Consider the following 5,799-nt stretch of genomic DNA (forward strand, 5'->3'; position numbering starts at 1 on the left):
GACACCTATGTGGGAAAATCTCATGAGGGATTGTTCTTCCAAGTATTTGTCCATGTCTTCCAAGTTGTTGTATTCATTAGAGAACAGATCTTTGTAGTACTGTGTAATTAACCTTTTAATTTCATTGGGGTCTCTGTTAGTTCGGGTAAACTAGAGAAGCAAATCCGTATACATATATGAGAGTTTTATATCAAGGAGTAGTTGTGTATTAAGAAACATCCCAGCCCAGTCCAGATCAAGTCCTTAAGTCTGATATTAGCCCATATGTATGATTAAAGTCTATAAATTCCTCTTCAGACTATACAACACATGCAATGGTGCTAAGTGCAGGAAGATCACAGGCCAGTGGGTTAAAAGTCTTTTGGATCCAGAGGCAGTGGAAGCATCTCAGCACTGGCATGGGTCTACATGTGGCTTTGCAACTCCAGGGCTCTAGCTCCATCAGCATAGCTCCATGTGGCTTTTCAACAGGAATGTCTTGCAAAAAGTGTGTCCCACCTCCAGGGAGGAAGACAGGAGTTGCCAGAATCCTCAGGAGAAGGCCATGTTGACAAAGAAGCTTTATTGGCTATGATCTGATTGACAGGATAGACTCCACCCCTTTGCTCAAATTGACAGGAGATTATAAAACTGCTACAGGGTCTGTTGCAATTTCCCCTGTTTCATCCCTGATCCTGGCTATTGATTTCTGCTCCTTCCTTCCTTTGGTTAGGTTTGCCAATGATATGACAATTGCAATGAGGTTTTTGTTTTTTGTTTTTGTGTTTTTAACACCTTCATTGACAGGCATATCACATAGCAGGGTTAAGTGGTTTTTGCACATTTCATATTGAACCACCCATGGGCAGTACACGAAAGAAAGCTTACAATGGCATCCAGTCACCAAATCATCAAACCAAGAAGGCTCATAGGGGACTTTGCCATCACCTTTATGGAAGGAATGACCTCTGAGAGGATTCAGAAAAGTAATTCAGGATTGGAAAATTGTTCATTTCTGAGAATATGGTTGACTTGCTCATTTGTCAATTGCAGATTGCTTTATTTTCTTCCGCAAGTTTTCAGTTAGAATGAAAGAATTGTCCATCAAAGTTTCAACAAGGAGCAATGTTGACATTTCACGGCTTCACACATCTTTATCCCACTATGCCCCCAATGAATTCTGGTCCAGGTCCAGAATTGTCAGGCTCTGGTTGCATTTGAAGGCAAATGAGAGGTCCATGCAACTGAAAGGCATGAGCTCACACCCCCACAACCATAGACATTCAGGCTACATGTGGGCTCCTTCGAGACTTCACACAGAAAGCTCACTCAGGTAAGTCTGATGTGATTTAAACCCAGATCCAACTGGGTTAGGCTTGATTTTTGTTGGAGCACCTTTGAGAGATCATTGCAGCCACAGTTCGTTATGCCACAGTCCCACAGTATCAGGACTTCAGATTACAATCTGGGCTACTCAAGCCCTGTATTAGGCCATGTTGACTAGAGAAACAAATTCAGAGACACTCATATATGAATAAGAAAGAGTTTTACATCAAAGGATAGTTGTATATCAAGAAAACATCCAAGCCCAGTTCAGCTTAAGTCCATAACCCTCATATTAGCCCATAAGTCTGATACTAGTCCAAAAATCTCTTTTCAGACTCACGCAATGATGGAAAATACAGGAAAATGACAGGTCCATGGGTGAAAAGTCTTGTGGATCTAATGGCAGTGGAAGCACCATAGGGCTGGTGCAGGTCTTCACCATATGACTAGCTCAGGTCTCAGTATGGTTTCACATAGCTTGCCAACAGGAAAGTGATGCAGAAAGAGATAATATGGCCCCCCTCCAGGGAGAAAGGCAGAGGAAGTTCCAGAATTGTCATGAGAAGGCCACACCCACATGGAGGCATCATCAGTCTGTGACCTGATGGACAGGCTAGACTCCATCCCTACACTTACTTATCAAGTTGACATGAAATTATGTAACTATCAGAGACAACCCCTTGCCAACCTGACATCTTTATACAACTCTTTAGCCATAAATGATATTTAAAAGAAGGACAATAGTAAATCATGTTTGTCCCTAACAGGATAAAACTAAAATGCATATAACTCAAAATGTGCCAGCCTAATTTAAACATAATACTCTATAAACAACAAAGCAAAAATATGTTATGCTTAACCATTGCAGCTATGTGAACACCTACACCTACACCATAATCCTGTGAATCTATAAGCATATGCCCCCAAACACAAAACTTTATAAGCCAGCCACTTCATGCCTTTATCCTCCCCATTTGGGGTATCCAATTTCTATACTGCTCACTTATATCAACCCAGTGCTCTGAGGAGACAAGCATGTCCTTTGATGTGAAGAGTGTTCATTCCAGTTGGAACCTTGGAGTTGGGATCCATGAGCAAAGTCAAATCGTGACAGGCCATCCGTAAAGTCAGCAGCAATCGCACCAATTCAGTTTCAAAAATATCATCTTCATCTGGTCAAGTTCTGGTAAACTCAATGTGGGCTACCTCACTTAGGCTCACCAGGGTGCCCCTTGTCTGCCTGGACTTTCAACCATGGGTCCATCACAAATTCTCAGCAACCTTAGCCCCCTTGGGCTTGCTCATGAACTTCAGATCAGCCAACATATTCTGGTCTTCTCTATCCCTTTGAACCAGGTCTACAGGTGTCAGTGGCCTAACTCAACCCATCTCTCTATTACTGCATGTCTCCCACTTCAACTCAACAAGTGGATGTAGGTGGTCACCTAGCAAGCATCTCAGCTGCCGCATGGCTCCCTCAGGTCTCAGCATGGCTCCACAGGGTTTGCCAACAGAAAGGTGAAGCAGAGAGAATGTGGCCCACCTCCAGGCAGAAAGAGAGAGGAAGTTCACAAAATCCTCATAAAAAGACCACGCCCACAAGGAGGCAGCATCCGGCTATGACCTGATTGACAGACTAGACTCCACTCCTACACTTATTTATCAAGTTGACTTGAAATTACATAACTGTCACAAGCCCTCACACAGAAGCTGCAGCCCATAATTCCCAAGCTCATTCTTTGCCAAGCACAGGTGTGTCAGCTTCTGGTGTTGCCCACAGCAGGAGGGAAATCCTTGTAACAGGCTTTGGTAAGATGACAGTTTTTCTGGGTGCTTCCGTGTGTCACACAGCATCCTTACACCCTCAGCAAAGAACTCGGTGGTAGTGAGGTCCCGGTAGATTAAAGACTGCCTGATTTTAAGGACCTAGAAGATATCAGCCAATTAACTGGCGATAGTGGAATAAGACAGTGGAACACGATTCCAGTGTAGTCTGGGGTGCTGCAGGTTACACTTCGGGCGCCTCAAGCTCTCATACAAGAGGGAAACATATCAACATTGTATTTTATAGCAAGAATTTGTGTAGCGCTGAATAATAAGTTATTGCCTCTGCGTGGAAAGTCAGAAGTCTATAAAACATAGGCACCTATAAATAGAAAAAAGAGCAAAGACAAAGACTTATAGTAGACCTATTTCAAATACTTCAACAGAGGACACTAACTGGAAAAGACACCTTTTGTTAACTTGAGGGATGAAGGAAACAAGCAAGAGTGAAATAAACACACTTTGTATAGGTTACAATGCGCAGCAGAATCTGGAAAATGTTCAAAGATTACTTTGTGGGAGTGATGTTAGCCATATCTTATTTAACTCATAAGATAGTTATTGTTTTCAAAAATACAAGCAATTCAGGTAATACTTCTTTAAAATATATCACTCAATAGCAAAACAAAGAGATCTGTAAAATTTGAAACAATTTTTATTTGAAAAGCTCTGACTACAGAGTGGGAATGTAATGTATATATTTTGCCAAATAATGAGTTTACAAATTGTGTTCAGGAAATATTTGATATTACTTTGGAAAATCTGATGCCTCACTAAGGTTTTCTTGATTAGTTATTTTATATCAAATTGCATCTCAACAAGCAGCATCCATGTTTGGATTTTACAGGATGTATTCACAACATCTATAATAAATAAATATTAATTTATTAATTCATAGAGCTTATCGTTTTTATTTATTTGCATAAATGTTGTCTTATTACTATTAAAGTAATATAGGTCAAGCATTTGCAAATTGAAACATAGCGGAATACAGCAGTATCCTGTTTCATATCTTCTCATTCCTGATTATTATTTTCAACAGTAATTATTTTCACTTCTTTCCTATGTTTCTTCTGGAATTCATATGCATATAGATTAATAATATCCATTGGCATCTAGTGAATTTTTAAATACAATTTCAGCTTTTATCTCTTTATTAGGGAAGATTAAAAGTCCCCCTTCTTGAAAGGAGGAGGTGGGGGGAAAGGAAGTAGTGTTAACAAACCCAGGGACAAGGCAACAACAGTGATCCAAACTTGACGGCGAGGAAGGTGTAGGAGGCCTGGTAGGGCTTGACCAAGGGCAAAGTAACCGAGAGGAATTACTGAAACCCAAATGAAGGTTGAGCAGGATTGTGGGACAGGAGGAAAGTAAAAGGAAATAGAGGAAAGAATTAGGAGGCAAAGGCCATTGATAGAGGTCTAAATACAGGCATGTATATATGTAAATATATTTATATATGACAATGGGGAAATAGATCTATGCATATACTTATAAGTCTAATATTAAGGTAGCAGATGGACATTGGGCCTCTACCCAAGGACTCCCTCAATGCAAGAACACTTTGTTCTATTAAATTGCCATTCCATGATGTTCACCTTCCCAACCCGATCACTGAAGACAAATGGGTGCATAAGCAAACATTGTGAAGAAGGTTGATGGTGACCAGCTATCAAAAGATATCACATCTGGGGCCTTAAAGACTTGAAGGTAAACAAGCACCCATCTAGCTCAGAATCAACAAAGGCCACATGGAAGAAGCATACCAGCTGAGTGATCACGAAGTGTCAAAGGGATCAGGGATCAGGCATCAAAGAATTAAAAATTATATCATTGTGAATGAGGGGGAGTGCAGATTGGCGATCCAAAGCCCATCTGTAGACAACTGGAAATCCCCTAAGAGAAGGGTCGTAGGAAGGAGTGAGCCAGGCAGCTTGCAGTGTAGCAATGGTGAAACATACAACTTTCCTCTAGTTATTTAATGCTTCCTCCCCCCGACTATTATGATCCCAATTCGACCTTGCAAGTCTGGCTAGACCAGAGAATGTACACTGGTACAGATAGGAACTGGAAATACAGGGAATCCAGGGCAGATGATCCCTTCAGGACCAGTGATGAGAGTGGCAATACCGGGAGGGTGGAGGGCGGGTGAGGTGGAAAGGGGGAACCGATTACAGGGATCTACATATAACCTCCTCCCTGGGGAACATACAACACAAAAGTGGGTGAAGGGAGACATCAGACAGTGTAAGATATGACAAAGTAATAATACTTTATACTATACTTTATACAAGGATTCATGAGGGAAGCGGTGGCAGGGATGGAGGTGGAAATATGAGGAGCTGATACAAAGGGCTCAGGTAGTAAGCAAATGTTCTGAGAATGATGAGGGCAACAAATGTACAAATGTGCTTGACATAATGGATGTACATATGGATTGTGATAAGAGTTGTACGAGCCCCCAATAAAATGATTTTTTTTAAAGGAGAAAAGTCCCCCTTCTTACTCACATCCCTGTTAATACCCCAACATCTTCACCTTTTATATAGTACCTTTGCTGCTTAACTAAAAGTTTGTTATTAAATTGTATAAATATTATTCAGAACCAAGCCAGAGAGTACACTCTAAATGAATGTCTATTTGATGACTTTCCTTATCCCCAGAGTTAAC

The sequence above is a fragment of the Echinops telfairi genome, unplaced genomic scaffold, assembly GCF_000313985.2.
Source record: "Echinops telfairi isolate 266 unplaced genomic scaffold, ASM31398v2 ScPeMD7_7424;HRSCAF=8462, whole genome shotgun sequence".
Taxonomy (NCBI): domain Eukaryota; kingdom Metazoa; phylum Chordata; class Mammalia; order Afrosoricida; family Tenrecidae; genus Echinops; species Echinops telfairi.